Source organism: Manis pentadactyla, chromosome 5 (genome assembly GCF_030020395.1).
Source record: "Manis pentadactyla isolate mManPen7 chromosome 5, mManPen7.hap1, whole genome shotgun sequence".
In the NCBI taxonomy this organism is placed as follows: domain Eukaryota; kingdom Metazoa; phylum Chordata; class Mammalia; order Pholidota; family Manidae; genus Manis; species Manis pentadactyla.
The window spans coordinates 165,729,264-165,749,527 of NC_080023.1; the positions used below are offsets into that span (position 1 = coordinate 165,729,264).

The following is a 20,264-nucleotide window of genomic DNA, read 5'->3' on the forward strand; positions in this document are numbered from 1 at the left end:
TTCATATATATAGAAACCATTCTACAAATTCATAGTTCTCTTTTTACAGAAAATGGGAGCAGGCTTTCCACACAATAACCAACTGTTTTCCACTTCTATACTGTGGACATCTCTCCATGTCAGCACATCTAGATCTCATCTATCTCATTACTGATAGTGGTGCATAATCTTTATTTTTCCTGTGTTGGTCACCTACCACAAAAAAATGCAAATTTTTCTAGAAATGACCAGATGGTAAATATTTATGGCATCACGGGCCGTATAATCTCCACTGCAACTACTTAACTCTGCTGTCATTGCATGAAAGCAGCCATGGACAGTTTGTAAAACAAAGGGGCATGGCTGTGTGTCGATAAACCTTTATTTAAAAATTGGGTAGTGGACCAGAGTTGGCCTTCAGTCCATAGTTTGCCAACCCCTGACCTTTTAGTCTTCCACATTTTGCTCCATACAAATGTGTTCCCAAACAGATGGATTTTGGCTTGGTTTGAGTTGGGTTTTGGTTTGGTTTTGGATCTTTTTTGGGGGAGTGGGGAGGAAGAATCACTGATTCTTTTTTAAATAATGTATTATACATGCTTAGTATTTTTCCCCCTCAATGATATTCATGGAATTTTCTCCAAGACAACTGCTATTACTCTTACTTACTGTTTTTAATGGCTGCATAAAATTCCATTGCGTGGATAGACTATCTGTATTGGTTAAGGAAACGCTTACTGCCGTAACAAATATATCCTGTAGTCTCAGGGCTTAATACAATACCAGCTGATTCTCACTCATGTAAACACCAGTAATAGTGTTCCGAGTAGACCTGCTTGTGGTCCACCAAGAACTCAGGCTCCTTCTATTGTGTAGCTCTGTCTCCCCCACTGCCTCAGAAGTGTATCCAATCAGAAGGCAGATGAGAAAAGAGAGGGAATTTTCAAATGTTAGAGACTTTACAGGCCAGGACTGAAAGGTGCAAATATCACTTCTGCTCATGGTGCATGGCCAGAACTCAGTTATCAGACACACCTAGCTGTGAGACAGACTGGGGAATAGTTTAGAGCTGTGTTCAGAAAGCAGAAAATCTAGATTTGGGTGAGCACATAAGCATCTCTGCTTCAAGAATTAAATGACTTGATTGACATAAAGCAGTTACAGCCTGGCCTGGCATGGAGAAAACTCTGAACAGATGCTGCCTTCATCCTGGTAAACTTGTATTTCTGTGCTGTTCTGATACTGGAATGTTCTTAAGCCCTCTCGTGGACTCTGCCCCTGCATATAGCTGTCCTGCCTCCCTCTTTACTGTCTCTAGTCCTTTATCAACTGGGAAGCTCATTGTCCAAACTTGTGAGAATTTCAGCATAAAAGTTAGTCATTTCCAAGTATAGGAGACTAAGTATTATCCCAGGTCCTAATTACTAGAGCCTGTAAATGTGACCTTGAATGGCAAAGACTTTGTCGATATGATGAAGTTTAAGGACCTTACTTGGGAGAGATCATCCTTGATTATTTGGTGGGCCCCAAATGCTATCACAAGTGTATCTACTGAAGAGAGGCAGATAGAGTTTTCACACATGCACACATACACATCTCCCTTCAACTGCTCCACTTTGGCGTATAAAAGTGTCAGAGAATAAAGGTTCTCTCTTACCCAGCCCCACCCACACTGTCCACTTCCTGAGCCTGCCGCCATGGAAGGCACCTCTTCCTTCTGGAAGTCTCCAAGCACCTCTTCCCCCTGAAGTCAGCAGGGTCTCCAGGTGAGAGGGATGGTGTGGAGAAATGTCAGGAACCACTGACCCGGTGGATTTTATTTTTTGCCTTTTGAAATCCTGTTCCCAGGAGTTGTATGGAAAGGGTTGTCAGAAAACAGCTTTACAAAGAGCCCTGCTGAAACTGAAGGAACAAAACAGCAGCAGACCCACAGACTCTAAGAAGGGACCAGTGGTTACCAAAGGGGAGGGGTGGGGGAGGATGGGTGGGGAGGGAGGGAGAGGGGGATTAAAGGGCATTATGATTAGCACACATAATGTAGGGGTGACACGGGGAGGGCAGGGTAGCACAGAGAAGACAAGTAGTGACTCTATAGCATCTTACTACACTGATGGACAGTGACTGTGATGGGGTGGTGGTGGGGTCTTGATAATATGGGTGAGTGTAGTAACCACAATGTTGCCCATGTGAAACTTTCATAAGATTGTATATCCATGATACCTTAATTTTTTTAAAAAAAGGGCCCTACTGGCCACATTTACCAGATCCATGCTAGGTCAGGCCAGGCAGCCAGAGCTCAGGGTCAGGGCATCAGTGTGCCCAAGTTTTGTTTTTCTGTCAGTATCATTCTGGAGAATAATAATATTGACTTTGGTTTTGAGCACTTACTATGCACTTGGGCAGAGCGCTTGGCCTGTATTTGTTCATTTCATCCCACCCAGCCCCAGGAGTGGGCACTGTCATTATCCCATCTTACAGCTCAGGAAGTGGACGCTGGGAGAGACACCTCGACCAAGGGAACACCCAGAGGAGAGGCTGGGATTTCATCTCAGCAGTATCTGCTCCCAGGTAGTAATAATAAAGCAGCTAAGATTTGCCAATGTGTTTACTGCATGCCAGGTACTGTCTAGAGTGCTTTACACACGTTAATTTATTTAATCCTCCCAACTGCCCTATAAACTGTATACCTTTATGATTCCCATTGCTGAGTGAGGGAACTGAGGCACAGAGCAGTTAAGTGATTTGCCAGAGGTCACAGGGTTGGGCTCCAGTGGTCTGGCCCTTAAGCTCTACACCCCCTAGTCTAGGAACAAGTGCGGCCCACTGCCTTTAGATAAAGTTCTATTGAGCCATGTCTGTGCCCATTTTATTTACAGGGAGCCACTTTTGAATTACAACCACAGAACTGAGCAGTTCCACAAAGCCTAAAATATTTTCACAAGTGTTGTCTGGCCCTGATTACTGCCCTGCTACCCGAGCTGTGGACCCCTACAGCCTGGATTTGGAGTTGTACCTTGTAGGTCTGAACAAGTGAGTCTTTCGGCAGCTCCCGGAAAGCGAGCAGGCCTGCTAGGAGGTGCTGCGGAGGGAGGTGCGCCCCAGGCGGACTCCTCATCTCGGTCATGTCTCCTGGAGTTGGGTTTCAGCCGAGGCCGGCAGCAAGTGTGCGGCACCTTACTCAGCCCTGGGGGAAGGGAGGGGCCATAAAGGAGACTGAGGCTCTCTCCCCTGGACAAGCAAACAAACAAACCCATGAGCTACTTTAGGTTCTCCTAAGTGCTCAGGAGGAAATAAAACTGAGGCTCATTGGTGAATTTTTTTTATAAATGCTAATGTTCAGGCCTCAGAAATACTTGACTGAAATTATCTGGACTGGGGACTGAGCATTGGTTTAAAAAAAAACCTCCCAAGGCTCTTCTAATGAATGTGCAGAGAGAGCCTGAAGGTGGGTCACAAGTAATGGTGAGACAACATTCCATGGATGGGCAGGCAGCTTCCCTGGGCAGGTTGTCCTTGGCTAAGCCAGATGGACAAGCAGAAAGAGTACTGTAGACAGAGGAACAGCATGTGCAAAGGCCCAGTGGCAAGTAGTGCAAAGGCCTGGTGGCAGAGGGTTCGGCATGACCAGAACTTGGGCTTCCAGAAGGATGAGAAGTGAGGATGAAAGGCTGCCGGAGCCTGGGTCAGAGAGTCCTTAAGCCAGTGTTGTTCACAGCCTCAGGTCTTAATGTAATCAATTTGGCAGGCCGCATCCAGCACTGGGGGAAAAAAAAAAAGAACAGAACAGCAAATGCCTGTGTGTCACACATGAGGTCAATGTGGTTTCTTGAAACTTCTGTTTCAGGTTTTATGAAGGTGTACACTGCACTGCACTGTAAAATGCACTTGTTACTGTGAGTCTCAGTTTGACAGCCACTGTTTTTAGTCCCTGTGGAAGTTTGGAATTTAGCCCAAGGGCGCTGGGGGAGCTGTTAAAGAGGTTTAGTGGGGGCATGACAAGGTCAGATTTATGTTTAAATATCTCGCTCCAGGAGCACAGAGAATGGGTCCAGGGCAGGCGGGCAGTGGAAGGTGAGAGGCGCCCAGCGGGTGCTGGAGTCTGTCATCAGGGCATGAGGACGACCCCTGAGTTGTGTCTGGTGCCCAGAGAGCCCTCAGGTAACTGTTGAAGGGATGCATGCCCCACAAGAGTATCAGGGAGTGGGGGGTCTGGAGGGTTGAAAGGCTGAATTTCATGTTCTGCTTTGCCCCACCTCCCTGGGAAGTCCTAATCTTGTCACCTTTCCTGTGGCCCACGTATTACAGGCATGACAGGTAGTGGGCTCTTTGAATACATCCTCTTTGCCAGGCACTCTGCCACATGCTTTCAAATAGTACCTATTTAAAACCCTCACACTGGTAGGTACTATTATCCCCATTTTACAGATGAGGAAACTGAGGCCTAGAGAGGCTAAGGTACTTGCCTAAGGTCACCACTCTCATCCAGCTACACAGCTGGGACTCCAGACAGGCAGTGCAGCTCCTGAGTCTGTGTTCTTCAGCGACTGTAGTGGTTTCGCAGGAGCCGAATTGCCTTTGAATTTAGAGGGTGATAATGGCTGAGGGTTGTCGTGAGGATTCAGCGAGCAATACACTCAGAGAGGAAGACGTCGGGAACAATGACTGACTAGAGCTTAGTGAGTACGAGATAAATGACAGTCACTGGTGCTGCACAATTCCCCAGCTTGGTGTAGCAAGTAAGTAGTAGAGGTGGGTTCAAGTCCATGTAACTGTTGAATGGAACGGCAGCTCCCAATGCCAGGGTTCAGATCCTGCCTCTGCTCCTCGTTGTGGGTTGCTGCCATGTGGCACCAGTGTTAGCTCTGTTATTAGGTTTCTGTGTCAAGTACTTAGTGCTGAGCCTGGCCTGCAGCGTGACCCTTTTCTAAGTCTGAGGTATTAGTCCTATTGCTCAAAGTCAAACGGGAATATAAGCACCTAGACCAGTGTCAAGCTCACAGCCAGTTTGCTCCTGAGCAACTAAAGCCCAGTTTAAAGGGGGCAAGACACCAGCTTTGGTTCTCTTCTGGCCCCTCAATCTTTCTTCCCTTCTCCCCACCTCTAACCCCCGACAGTGGACCCAAGTTAGAGTGTCAGACCCAGTAGGACTGTCTGAGCCTAAGAAGGGGCGACCCCTGTGAGTGCAGCAGGCACGGCCACTCCAGGGCCTAGGCCAGGGCCTCCGTGTGCAGAGCGCCTGCATCTGACCTAGAGTACCACCTTCTTCTGTCTCATCTTGGAGAAATGTTTTCCTTGGCATAGGATGGAGACAGGTGACCCACCTGGTTGGTTCAGGCCCAGGCTTGTTCAGCCTCCCAGACGCTCTCGGCCTTGGCCTCCTGACTTCCCCAAGTTGGCAGCCTTGCCCGCCTGGCTCCTGTCCATGCTGTTCCTGCAGGTATGAGTGGCCCTTTCTAGAACATGTTTGACCAGTCAAGGTTGATAGACTTCCCAAGCCACCGTCTATTGACTTTTGGTGGAAGACGCTGGCTGTCTGGCTGCTGTGGACATTTCTCCCAAGCCTTGTCTTCTCTCCCGGGCTGTGCAGTCAGCTAAGAAAGCAGGGGAACTGGCTGTGTTCACAGGATTGTATCTGAAGAGAAAGCTGGTGCCCAGGACTCGGCAGGTGAACGAACTGTAATTCCATGGATAGAGCACCTGGTGATTGTTTGGAGGGCTTCAAAATGCAACAAACTATTCTTGACAACCAGGACATGAATGGGCAAGCTCTTCCAGTTCCTTACATTTTATTCATTCATTCACTCGTTCATTCAACGATATTTATTCAGCACATATTCTGTGCCAGGCAGTGTTCTAAGCTCTAGCGATAGAGCAGAATAATCTAGTGATGATTTCTATCCTCATGGAGTGCATTAATGTGCCAAACAGCACTGCCCAATAGAAATATGAAATGAGCCATATGTGTAATTTAAAATTTTCTACTGGCCACATTTAAAAATATTAAAAGAAAAAAGTGAAATTAATGTTACTAATAGATTTTATTTTACCCAAGATATAAAAAATGTTATCATTTCAGTATATAAGCAATATTTTTCATATTACTAAGATATTATTTTCCTTTCTTTTTTGTACTAAGTCTTTGAGATCTGGGATGTGTTTGGACACATCTCAGTTTGGACTAGCCACATTTCAAGTGCTCAAGAGCCACATGTGGCTCATGGCTACTGTACAGAGCCTCATGGGAGAGGTAAGCATTATACAATTAAATGCTCAGCTGATTATTAATTGCAGTGGTAACAAATGCCATGGATGAAAAGCTCAGGGTGCAGTGAAAACTAATCCAGTAAAGGAGGGTGATGGCAGTGGTGGTGGTCAGGGAAGGCTTCCTGGAGGCAGTAACATTGTGACATTTATGCAGAAACCTAAAAATGAGGGAGGGGTTGAGCATCAAGGGCAGAGGGAACAGCTATGCATAGATCCCAAGGTGGCAAGGAATTTGCTGCTTTTGAGGGACAACAGGTAGAGTGCTGGTGTCGCTGGATGGTAGAGAAGTGAGGGATGTGATGAGAGAGTGGCAGGAGGCAGATCACGCAGAGCACTGTGAACCGTGTCTGGTGCAGCGTGAGGCTGCACTAATAACAACAGCTGGAGCTTGGAGAATCAGCTTCAGCTGATTATTTCGTGCATGTGGAAGACTGGCTTGGCCAGCCCAGAAATGCCCCCTGGACAGCGGCTGCCGGGGGCACAGCCGACAGCCACGCTCTTCTTCGGGGCCAACAAAGCTCCAATCTTGTTTGTTTGGCCATGTGCTCAGGCCAAAGGGATGAAGGATCATTAAGCTAAGCCCCTTTACCATCTGTAAGCTAATTTGATCAAATATATCTCATGTTTGTCCACTGGATCTGTTGATCTGAAGCCTGATGTTAAAAAACAGATCAACTCAAGGGGTGTCAGGTTGACGTGATAAATTTGCAGGCACTCACTGCAGTTTCCGAGAAGAATCAGTGCTCAGGTTTCCACAGTAAACATGACTGAAGCACAGCTTAAGTATTTATTTACTAAAATCCAGAGTGGGTGGGAAGTGCTGTTTTTCTCATGGGCCACCATTTTGAAAACTCCTTGGTCTCCATTTGTCTGCTCACCTCCACTGTAGAAATTAGATTTTTCTTCTTGCTTAAGTATGTATATAAATATTCAGAGGAGAGGTTCTCAACCAAGGGTGATTCTGACCCCAGGAGACGTTTGCCAATGTCTGGAGATATTTTGGGTTGTTACAACTGGGTAGAGGGATGCTCTTGTTACAATCCACAGACCAGCCCCACACAGCAAAGAATCATCTGGTACAAAATCTCAAGAGTGCCAGGCTGAGAGATCCTGAGATATATGTTCACTGTGTCATTGACTAATATCATAAAAACAAGCAAACAAACAAAAACCTGTAAATAACCTGAATGCCCAGCAGTAGGGGAATGGTTAAGCAGACTTCGGTGCATCATTTCAATGAAATACTATGCAGCCATTAAAAAGAATTGATTGGTTCTGTGTGTGCTATTGATTGAAAACTGTACATGGTATATTTTTATCTGGGAAAACAAAGGCACAACATAGTTTTTGTCAAAATAAATTAATACCTGCTTTTGGTGATATTAAGGAATTTTGTAGGCATGATCCTTGTGTATAACATGATGAGGCTAGAGGGTCCTTATTCAATATTCATTTCAGTGCTACTTGTTGGCTGACTGTTTAGTGTCATTACAGTTATTGTACGAGATGCTAAGGATGCAGCAATGAATAAGACAAAGCATCCTCTGCCTTGGAAAATGAACAAATAAATATGCATTATGTTTTAAGATGGTGATCAAAATTATAATGACAAATACAGCAAGGTCAGAGGTTAGAAGATGGGGGGTAGTTAGAAAGCTGGGAGAATGGGTTTGATAATATGATCAGGAAAAGCATCCCTGAGGAGGTGACATTTGAGAAAACACCTTAGTAAAGTGAGGGAATGAGTCAGGGAAAAATCTAGTGAAGGGGATTTGTGGTGGAAGGAACAGCAAGTGGAAAACCATGAGGTGGAAACCAACTCACCAAGTCCGAGTAACAGCAAGAAGGGCAGTGTCCCTGCAGGAGAGGGAGCAAGCACAGGACTTCCAGGGGGTGAGATTGGAGGGGTACTCAGGACCCACATCGTGTGGGGCCTTGGGTTCGGCATTATATTAGGCTATTTAGGTATTCCTCTAAGTCATTATAGCCAAAAGTTGTTTTTCCTAATTGTTTGCAAGTGTTTTCAAAATGTGGAAAAACATTCCATTGACACAACAGAATGTGGTGGAATGAGATGTGTGCCTTGTGGCTGTCATTAGCTGTGGGACCTGAGGACATTTATTTAGCTTGTTGGTCTCTCGGTGTCTTCACTTGTAAGGGTGGAGGAGGGAGTTTACTGTATTCTGCTCTGTTCTAAGAACTTCACAAGTAGTAAGTCATGTCATCCTCACCACAGCACTAAGCCGTGGGGACCATTTGTATCCTCATGCGACAGCTAAGAAAACTGAGGCAGAGAAATCAAGTCAAACCCCAAACCATCAGTGAGTGGCAGAGCCGGGATTTGAACCCAGGCACCCAATGGGGCCTGCTTAGTCACCCCACTGTTCCGGGTTCCTGCTGGCTTTGCCCACCTCACAGGCTGGTTGGGAGAGTGCAGTGCAGAAAGATCATGACAGCAGTTTGCAAGAAGACAGATTTTGAACAAATGTATTCATGTTATTGTAATTCTTCTCTCTCATCTTTAAAAATATATTTTTAAAAACTTCCTAAAAGCCTGCTGGAATGACTGATTCAGGCTAGGAGCATTAATGGATGAAAAGTTCATGGAAAACTTCATAATGGAGGGAGCAGAGTGTTACCACCCAGGTCCACGGAGCCCTATTTGTATTAGTAGCAACCTGCCCCTCCAGTGTGAGGCAGTGGAAAGAACTCAGCGCCACTCTGAAATATTACTGCCCTACCCCCCAAGGTAATCCAAACCTAATCATATTTTACAGCAAATTTACGGGAAATACGGTGAAAGAGAAATAAGTTAACAGCACCATGAGGAAGCAAACAGACAAATCCTGAACATGAGATGCTCTACAAGACAACTAACCTACCTTCTGCAACCTGTCAGTAGTCCGTATAAAAAGGAGGGGAGGCTGTTCTAGATTAAATAAATGTAAGATACTCAGTAAGCATATGTAATGTGTGAACTGTGCTTAGATCCCAAATCTTACGAACCAGCCTTGAAAGGGCATGTGGAGACGATGGGAAAGATTATGTACCGACTGTGGCCAAGACGGCCCAAGGAATCACTGTGCATTTTGTTAGGTGCAATAATAGAAAGCATCCACATTTTTTAAAGAAGTATAGCAAAGAGGAGAGACTTTAAGTGCAAAGTTGCTTTAAAAACCTCACCAAAGAGAAAAATAAATCAAAAAGCTTAGAAGAGACACATACAGTAAAATCTTGGAAATTGTTGAATCTGGCTGATAGATACTCAGTGATTTATTTATTATTCTGTCTGCTTTTGCATATGTTTGAGATGTTTCATTAAAAAAGTCTTCGAGCCCTCACCAGGAAACCATTTTAAGGAAGAAGAGGGGAAAAAAAAAACCCTCACCATATGAAATTGCATCAAATTGAGCCAGCCTCACAAGACAAACATTTAAAAACTCATGAATCACTGCATGGCCCATTCAATTTCAGGGTAACGATGTAATTAGAGGAGATCAGTCATTAGGAAAGATTAATTTTAAGACATCTGCTGCTGTCGGTGGCAGATGGTGGGAGAGTAGGACATTCAGAGTCAGACAGCCTGGCTTTAAATCCACCTCTGCTACTTACAGCTGATTTTAGGCAAGTGACTTAAACTTTCTGTCCTCGCTTTCCTTATCTATAAAATGGGATTTTAAGTTCTGCCCATCTCCCAGGGGCTGTTGGGAAGATTAAGTGGGCTCAAGCATGAAAAGCCCTTGAAACAAAGCCCGGCTCCTAGACATCCTGTGAACTCATTATTTTTCAGTTTCATAATGGTTGGTGCTTCGTGGGGACACAAGTAAGAATTCGGGTAGGATGAAGATGTTTCTGACATTCAGTTTCTGCTATTCAGTTTCTCTTACTGTTTCTCCAATATTTTTCTCCCACCCATTCCCCTTTTCTCAAAGTAAAACACCCTTGCTCTGCAACCTCAGAAGGAGGCTCTCTGTGGTTTAAAGCGGTTTAAAATGGGTCCAGGTCACTGTGGTGGGCCAGGGCTTGGGGAGGCGGAGGGAGAGGAGCGGTGCAGAGCAGAGATGCTGTTGCACTATTGCTGAGGGTAGGGAGCCGCGTGAGCTCAGAGCAAAAGCCTTTGCAGCCCGAGAGAATGCTGCCGCCTGCCCACTGCCTGCTGGCTTGCCTCCTGGGGGGCGCCTGGGTTCCCTCTGACCTCCAGCGCTGGATGGTCCCTAGGCATCACGCACAAGGGCTGGCCTCTCCTGACAGTAAGACAGCATGGTCTTTAACCTGGTGCTTTGTTTTGTTCGTTGTGGGTGGGTTTTTTTTAATGGCTCCGCATGAGAAATATTCTATAAAATTCTGCATTTTGCTTGAGGGCCCAGCGGAACCCAACCCAAAATCAGCAGAACGTGTGTGGTCCTGTCTCAGTCTGTCACCGCACATTGGGTGCTTTTTTGAAAGTTGTCTCTTGTGGGCCTACCGAATATTGGAAAACACATTGTAAATGCAGGCATCTGAACTTGACTCATGTTTAAAAGGAATCTCAAGAAGTCATATCTTGTATGATTCTGTTTATATCACATTCTCTAAATGGCATTTTAGAGAATGGATTAGTGATTGGCAGGGATTCTGGTGTTTGGGGGCTGGAGGGGGCATGAGGGTGCACCTGTGAAGGGGTGGCACAACAGAGACCTTTTTGGTGATGGAATAGTTCTCTGTCTTGAGTGTACTGGTGGTTACACGAATCCACATGTGTGATAAAATGACACTGAGCTATATACACACACTGCACCAATATCGAGTTCCTGGTTTTGATACTGTACTATATAGTTACATAAGGTGTAATTACTTGGGGGAAACTGAGCAAAGGCTATCCAGGACCTCTCTGTAATATTCTTTGCTGCCTCTTGTGCATCTGTAATGATCTCAAAATAAAAAGGTAAAAAAAATTCCCTTGCAAAGCAAAAGTGGATTAGCCAAAACAATGGACCCTTGATTTTGCAGGCTATTGGGAATGAGGGAAGCGTAGTCAGACTATCCCATCAACCATTTTTATTCTGCCCCATTCGTGTGCACGTGAATTCATCGAGCCTGAGTGAGGGAGCTTGGCCCAGGACTAGGACCCCAAACCTGGGCTAACGGTCCTTCCTGCCGTAAGGCTGCCTAGAACTTCATCTGCTTGGCTGAACGAGGGCGCTCTGGCGTAAACTGCTGTGGAGGCATATTATAAAAATTGCTTATGACTTCCTAAGAGAGTTTTGGATTAAAGCTTTCAGATCAGGGACTAGAAATGGTGCAGAGGGTGAGAACAGGACATGGCCATTGGGAAAATAAATCGGAGCAGCCACTCCAAGGGGTGGAAATATCCTTTACAATTTTAAAGGAACTCGCAGCAGTTTTACCTTGGGGTCTTACTCCTAGGAAGTACACACAGGTAGCAGACAGTGGCATTAGCTACAGTGACAGAAACATGGGGACTGGCCCGAAGAACTGTGGTGTGGACAGACCTGGGGATCCTATGTAGCTGTTGAAAGAATAAGCTAGATCTCTGTGTCGTGATGTGGAATGAAGATGAAGATATTTTGTTATCAGAGTGAAAAAAGTCCCAGAATAGGATGTACAGATCAATGATGTTGATAAAAATATCTTCATAAAATACACTTCTAAAACAATGCTGTATATTTTTAAGGATATATATGGCTGTTTGTATGTGTTTATGGCGAGAAAAACATCTGCAGAATTGTTCATTCTATTAGTAACTGTGGATATGTGGGCTACAGTAACATCAGCCCCCAAATTTCACTGGCTGAACCTACAGTTTACTCCTACTCTTAACTTGCACACTGAACACCAACAATGTGATGCCCATATACTAGAATGGTGGTCCCAGTCTCCTAAGACTGTGCTACTCAGAGGTAGTCTGTAGACTGCACTGCCAGCAGCTCCAGGTAAACACTTCATGTCCAATGGGAGAGAGCATCTCTTCTCCAGCAGCTCATCCTAAGCCTCTCATTGGCCTCCACTGACTCATGTGACCACCACGGCTGAGCCAATCACTGCAGACTGTGGGATGGGAGCTGCTAATTGCCAGGCTCAGGTTCTGTTGGGTGGGTCAGCCCCAGCCCCAGCCAAGCCTCATCAATAGAGAGTTGGGGAGAGGCACTTCTCCCAAAGATAGAGAAGATGCTATTACCACAAGCTCCACCAGGCCAGAATGCCAGGCACCCACTTTCCACCATGTTCTGTAAGTGAGGACTTTGTTCTCCATGTTGTGGCCCTAGACATACCTGCTTTCTCTTCCTGCTTTCTTAGCTCAAAGCAAGACCACCAAAATCATTTTGTGATATTCACATGTATCAGATCATCTCATTATACACCTTAAACTAACACAATATGTCAATTATATCTCAGTAAAGCTGGGGGAAAAAAGAAAAACCTAAGGAGGAAAGAAAGCAGGACTTCTAGGGACATGACATCTAGGCAGAGCTTAATACACAGTAACTATGATTAACAAGCACCTTGTGGCATTTTGACAGGAGCTGTTGGACTACTCTCCCCTCTGGGATGGCCTGGAAGACAGTAGTGTACAACACCCATGCACTTTGGACCATGTCCTAATGCTGGAAAGAACAGTAAACTAGGGGTCTCAGACTTGATGCATAGAGGGGCTAGGCAGGCAATATAAATATGTGCAGTGTCCCAGGTAGTGTCCATGGCAGTGGCCAGCACAGTGTTGAGCTCACATAGCAGGCACTCAGTAAAGAATGGTTAAATAATACATTTATTCATACATTCAAATAATGGGTCCATTCATTATACAAGAAATATTTATTAAACAGCTGTCAAGGGCCAGGCTCTGCCGAAGAGTAGGGGAGTATAATGGTAGACATAAGAGACAAAAATCCCTGCTCTCAGGGAGCTTGCAGTCTAGCCAGGAAGACAGATGGAAGTTAAATAACATATAAACACCCATAAAAATTACTATAGTGACTGGTGTGAGAAAGAGAGGGACACAGACCCATGGGAGCTGCCATCAGGAAATGGGCTCTACTGAGGGAGGGCCTAGGGAGGTCATGCTAGAGCTGAGACCTCTGAAAAGTGAGCAGGAGGGAACAGGGTTCCAGGCTGAGGGAACAGCATGTGCAAAACCTGGTGACAGGAGGGAACATGGAGTGAGAAAAAGGCCAGTGTGCTGGAATGAAACATCACACAACGGGAAGCCAGATCAAGGCTGTCTTCAGAAGTCCTTGCTTCATTCTAACGACAGTCAGAGGTTATAAGCAAAGATGAGGTTGGTGAGTGGGGCGCAGGTTCAGATTCTGTTGTCAGAAGTCCATCAGGCTGTGTCACAGAGGACAAACTGGGGAGGCACAGAGAACAAACCGGAGTGAGGCCCGAGTGGCTCCAGTCTGACAGGCACAGAGCTGTGGTGCTTGTCCAGGGCAGAGAGCTTAGGGCGGGTGTGGCCCTGGGTCGGAGTCATGGAGGTGGAGAGCAGTCAGTGGATACTGTGGCAGTTTAGGGGATGAACTTGACCATTCCTAGTGACAGAGTGAATATGACAGCGATGGAGGTGGAGGGGTGCGGAGATGGTCCTGGGCTTTTGGTGTGTGCAGTTGCCCCCCACTCCACGATCGAGACAGTGGCAGAGCTGGTTTGCAATTAGCAGATGTATTTTGAATGAAATCAAGTGGGGGTATTGGGGGGTGGCGGCCAGAAATGCCCAGGTTGGAGCCCCAGCTGTTGTCTATCCAGAAGCCTGTGATTGCTGTCAGCAGGTTTGGGTTTCGAAACCCTTGAAAGATGCTGGGAGTTGGCCCTCTCTAAAGTCCCCTTGGCCGACTGGCCATCTGTCCTCTCCATCCAACTGGCAGAGCCACTGTTCTCAGCCAAGGTAGCCAGGGCGCTCAGGGGGGTGTGGAGAGGTGAGCCGCCCACCCGCCTGCGACCCTCCATCTGCTTTTGATCCTTCCCAGCCTTTGAAGTCTCCCCCACCCCTCACCCTCCAGCTGTCATCTCTGGGGCTCCTCCAGCAGCCCCACGCTCCCTTCTTGCTTCCTAGTCCCCAGGGACAGGGGTGGTGACAAGGGTAACGAATGGTGCAAGCCGCTGGCAGCAGCAGGCCAGGAGAAGGCCAGAGGGCGGGGGCTTTTGAATGCCTCTTTCTTCCCACTCCTCTTGGCCCAATTCGGAAGCAGCAGGGGTATCAGGGTTTTGCAACAATGCAATGCAGGGGAAAAAATTTTTTTTGTAAATGAATCCCATGCCTTTGCTGCTCTTTCCCGCCTTCATGAAAGAGAAACTAAACCTTTCTCCTCCCCCCAGACTCGGCTAAGACCGTCTGATTTCTCTCTTCCCTCCCCTGCGAAGAGAATAAGCTGGTCTCCTATTTCAGGTAATTGTGAAGAGAGAAGAGGGGGAACATGGGGGAAGCTTCCCCCCAGATTACAAGAGAATTCCACCCTGCCCATTAAAGCACAGTAGGAACCAGTGGTCTCCAGATGATCCTCATGACAGCTCCTGTGTCTACGTGGAATGAAACTAATTGTGTGTTTCAAACTTTGTCTGTGTGAATGCAAATAATTGTTGGGCATCCACTCACTCATGCCTTCTCTGACTTAACCTGCAGAATAATTTGCCAGGGGAAGTTCTCTTGTTTTCCCCATCCTTATGGATAAGGCTCAGAGAAGTTAAATAACTTGCCCAAGGTTATACATCTGATGAGACATGTAGCTGGGATTTAAAGCCCTACAGTAGATGACAGTCAGTGCTCTGACCTGGTGGCTTAGTGGATATTGAGGCTGAATGGGCCCTGGATTCAAATTCTGACCCAGTTTTATTTGCAAGCTTTGGTTAAGAGCACAGGTTGGTTATGACTCCAGGCTCCAACCCTAACTGGTAGGTTAGTGAACTTCAACCTGAATGAACCTCAGTCTCCTCATCTCTATCCACTTCATAGGATTAAATGAGTCAAGATGTGTAAAGAGCTCTTGGCCCCAGAGTAAATGCTCTTTGAGTGTTTGCTATTTTTCTTTCTATTATCTGTAAAATGAGCACTATAATCAGGGCCAGGTTTAGACCTTCAGAGGCTTCAAAACACCAAAAGAGATCAGCCTCCCTCCTCTACTGCCGTATGTAATTCAATAATAAGACCATATGACCAGTGCAAAACTCACCACGGGCTGAAAGTTTAAAAGCTTCTTTTAAACTCCTCATGGCAGAATAGGGTAAGTTCACCAAAGAGGAATGATTCATGTTTCCTTTGTGCCTGTGCTTTGCTCAGACCTAAACCTGTTGGGAAATAGAGGGCAGAAATTATATCTCCCAGGATGAGGGAGAAAATTAGAGGAGATAATGTGAAAGTGATGGGGAATATGCCTAGCCTGCAGTAGATGCTCGGGAAATAGGAGCTACGATTAGAATTTTTAGAAGGGTTTTTTTTTACTCTAAGTTGCCTTGAACTGTTCATATTGCTGTACTTTGGGATTAATAGTTCGCTTCTGCTGGAGAGCAGCTCCCATAAAGCTGTAGGCTGGCAGCAGGAAAGGACAAGTGGCAGCTTCTCCTGTCAGGGTGGTGTTTACTTTGCAAAGACTAACATGTCTATTGCTCTGGCTTTGTTAACGATATTTGTGTATTTGTTTCCGAAGAATGATGTATTTGCATTGCTGTAAGTATGTTTGAATTTTAGATCTTGTATTGCATAACACAGACCAAGACTCAGTCAACTGTCTTTATTCCTTTTTGAGTCAGTACCATGCAAAGTAATTTTGAGGAGGACAAACTTCTTACTGTTATATCTTGGTGGCTTGATTCTTCTGACATTACTGTATGGTCCTCTAAATCTCTAGTAATGGTTTTTATTTTCAAGTCTATTTCAAATTATGCCAGCTTCCTTTTATTTGGTGTTTGTATATAGAGAGTTTTCCAGTTTTGCTTTGAATCTGTGTCTTTATATTTGACAGGGGCCTCTTGTAATAAGAATGTAGTTCAGTCTTTAATCCAGTCTTACAATCTTTGTCTTTTAATGGAAGGTATTTATTCTGCTTACATTTAATATACTTACTGTAATGCAATGTAAATGTATATTAGATGTTTACTGTAATTGTTGATAAATTTGAGTTTAAAGCGATCATATTTTTTTCTATTTGTTCCATCTCTTCTTTGCTTCTCCTCTACTTTCCTACCTCCTTTTGGATTAATCAGGTATTTCTATTATTCCATTTTCTCTATTAGCTTGTTGGTATACATTTTTTATTATTCTCTGCATAGTTACCTTAAAGATTACAGCATGCATCCTTGATAAATGTTAAGTTTACTCCAAGTTAGTACTTGTATCGCTTCCAGGAAATATGCAAGGTTCTTCAATTATGTAAACTTCATTTGTCCACCTCCTTACTCACATATTTATCCTTTTACATTGTTTTCTGTTCTTTGCTAAATTTTCATGTCTCCAGAGCATCTTCATAGTGTGGGTCTACTGGTTGCAAATAAACTTAATTGTGGTTTGTTTCCTTTTTGGAAGAATTTTTGCTAGCATAGAATTCTATGTTTGTGAATGAAGTACCATTGTCCTCTGATTTCCATTATTTTTGTTGAGACATCTTATTGCTCCTTCTTTAATAATAATTTGTCTTTTTTTCATCTTCTGGCTGCTTTTAAGATTAGTATATTCTTACATGTATACAGTTTGACTATTATATGCCCAGGAGTATTTTCCTCTGTATTTATCCTGCTTCTGATTTGCAGACCTTCTTTTTTCTTTTAATTGAAGTATCGTGGATACACAATCTCATATTGGTTTCCAATGTACAACACAGTGGTTCAACAGTTACCCATATTGTTAAATCCTACCCCCTCTAGTGCAGTTACTCTCTATCAACATAGAAAGATGTTACAGAATCATTGGCTGTATTCTCCATGCTGTACTACCGTCCCCGTGACCAGTTTATATTGTGATTGCGAATTATTATGCCCCTTTATCCCCTTCACCCTTCCCAGCCCCTCCCCATTGGTAACCACTAGTCCCTTCTCAGTGTCTATGAGTCTACTGCTGTTTTGTTCACTCTGTTTTGCTTTGTTTTTATATTCCACAAATAAGGGAAATCATATGGTATTTGTCTTTCTCTACCTGGCTTATTTCACTGAGCATAATACCCTCTAGATCCATCCATGTTGTTGCAAATGGCAGGATTTCTTTTCTTTTTACAGCTGAATAATGTTCCATTGTGTATATGTACCACATCTTCTTTATCCATTCATCTGTTGATGGACACCTAGGTGTTTCTTTATCTTGGCTATTGTAAATAATGCAGTGATAAACATAAGGGTGCATGTATCTTTTCAAATCAGGGATTTTATTTTCTTTGGGTAAATTCCTATAAGTGGAATTACAGGATTGAATGGAATTTTGGGTTTTTTTTGAGGAACCTCTGTACTGCTTTCCATAGTGATTACACCACTTTACATTCCCACCAACAGGGTGGGAAGGGTTCCCATTTCTCCACTCCTCACCAACATTCGTTATCCTTACCTTTTGGATAGTGGCCATTCTAACTGATGTGAAGTGATATCTCATTGTGGTTTTGGTTTGCATTTCCCTGGTGATTAGCGATGTGGAGTATCTTTCATGTGCCTGCCGACCATTTGTATTTCTTCTTTGCAGACCTTGATTCCACTGCCTTGATGTCTCCTGTCAGTGTTAGGTTTTCCGTCAGTTGCTCATTAAACATTTTTTCTGACTTGTTCCCTCTCTACTCGCTTTCTGTGGCTTCTATTATATGTATGTCAGACCTTTTATCCATGTTCCATGTTTTTTAATGCTTTTATGAAAACCTATTTCCCAGCCTTCTTTCTGATATTTGTCTACTAATTCATTTTCCAGTTCATTAATCTTTTCTTCTGCTATGTTCAGTCTGTGGTTCCATTGCTCTGTTGAGTTCTGAATTTCAATTATTACATTCTTCAGTTTTAGAATTTTCATTTGAATTTTTTTAAAGAGTCTAGTTCTCTAGAAGCATTCTACACCATAAATCTATTTTCTTGATCCCATTTTCAAGGTAGTTGGGAAGTACATGTTTCATAACTCCATAGCTGAATCTTATATGGTTTTAGGGGTTTTTTTTCCCCTTGGTTTTTGATTATTTGGTCTTGTCTCCTTGCATGCCTGGTAATTTTTTATTAAATGCTAAACATTATGTATGAAAAATTGTGGAAACTCTGGAAGATGACATTTCCCCAAAAGAAAAGTTACTTTTCTTCTGGTAGGTAGTGATAGTAGAGGCACATCACTTTGATTCAATAGGGGATTAAAATGATTTAAGACATGGTGTCAGTTAAAAGCCTGGTATGTTTACAAAAGATTCTCATCCTTGGTGGGCCACAAACTCCAATTTTTGCCTCCCTAGGACCAGGAGATTGCCCAAAGCTCTGCTTCATTTCCTGCCTTCCTAGCTGCCCCTTCCTGCTGGACTTCTCTGACTCTCACCCCACCCAGCATGCGTATCAGCAAATGCCTCAAGGGTAGTAATTGTCAACAGTATCTGGTTCATTCTTCTGTGGTTCTCATATCTCTAGGATCTTTGCTCCTTGGGTCCTAACTACTTTAGTAGCCCTGAACTCCAGATTTTGTCTTCCCAGCCCCATGAGACTGGAAAACTCTAAGCTGTCCCTTTTTTCTTTTGTGTTTCCCAATTGGCAAATGTCTTAATGGGAGAAGTGGTAGAGGTCAGACTTCACTCGGTCCTGGTCCCATCAATGTGGACTCTCGGGCCCTCCATCCCTGCTTTGGTTGCCCTCCAGTGCCTTAAAACAATGTTGGAAGGGTTGTATTTTTTATTACAATAGTGAGATTGAACCAAAAATATAAACTATCCCATCAAAGCTAGGAGGTGAGTTCAGTTAGAGTTTAATACCTGTTAGGAAAAATCACATATTTTCATTTTCTCCAATATTGGAGGAAAATGTGGCTCTCAACCATTTTAAAAGGAATACCCCAGATAAATTAAATACTTAACTGTGAAAGGTAAAACTCTAAAGGAATAGCTTAAAATGTTGGCAAATTTTAGTATCCGAGGGTTAGGGAAATAATTTTGACACCTAGGAAAAAAGGAATTTGGGGACAAATATGTAAGAAGTTGTTTGTCCTGCAAGACACCATAAATATAGAAAACAGGCAAATGAAAGGTTAAGAAAAGAAGATTATAGTATCTAAAACCAACAATGAACTAATATTTAGACTGTCCATGGCACTCCAGCAAATCAACAAGAGGAGAAAAAATAAAACCCTGTAGAAAAATGAACAAGAATAAAAGATATAAATAGTTCCCAGAAACTCATATAGTCCACAATTGAGTATATGCTCAAACTCACTACTAACCGTAGAAATGCAAATTGAAACAACTATGAGATATCACTTTCCACTTACTGGTTTGACAAAAATTACAACGCTGGATAATGCCAAGTGTTATTAAGAATTTATGAAAACTAGAGGATTCATGCCCCTGTGGTGGGAATCCAGATTAGCACAGGAATTATGAAGAACGATCTGCTAGTAACTGGTTAAGTTCAGTTCACATGTACCCAATGGCACAGAAATCTTCCTTAAATATATATACATTTTAAGTATGTGTGTCTGTAAACACATATGTATGGATAGATACACATAATATTATTTTAATGAAGATGTTCATCACAGCATTGTTTATGGTAGTTGAGAGATGAAGGCTTCCTAGCCATTCAGCACTAGGGCGACGCGTAAATACAATGGAGCGGGCACACAGTATAGAATTCTAGCTATAAGCTAGATAATCATTCAGCAGCATGTGTACATTATAGAACCATTGTGAAGACTGAAAAAAAGGAAAGCCTAATAAACAGAATGAGATCTCAAGCACACCACTATTCATGTGGATTAAAACACATGTCATACATAAAACAAGTATGTCAGGAGACATACTTACATATTTAATACATTAGAGTCCAATGACTAGGGTAGAGTGGGAAATGAGAATAGATGGGAATTTTTAAAACTTTGA

At 43.8% G+C, this 20,264-nt stretch overlaps 1 protein-coding gene across 2 annotated transcripts in view; it reads left to right on the forward strand.

Moving 5' to 3' along the window:
* Positions 1 to 20,264, forward strand: part of EYA2 (EYA transcriptional coactivator and phosphatase 2) — a 217,088-nt gene that overhangs the window by 47,538 nt on the left and 149,286 nt on the right. The window contains exon 2 of one of the 2 annotated variants that reach the window (XM_057503051.1): positions 14,554 to 14,623. The exons of the other annotated variant lie outside the window; for it this stretch is intronic. The gene's annotated coding sequence lies outside the window, so the exon portion shown is untranslated. The remainder of the gene's footprint in view (positions 1 to 14,553; positions 14,624 to 20,264) is intronic. 2 annotated transcript variants of the gene reach the window in all.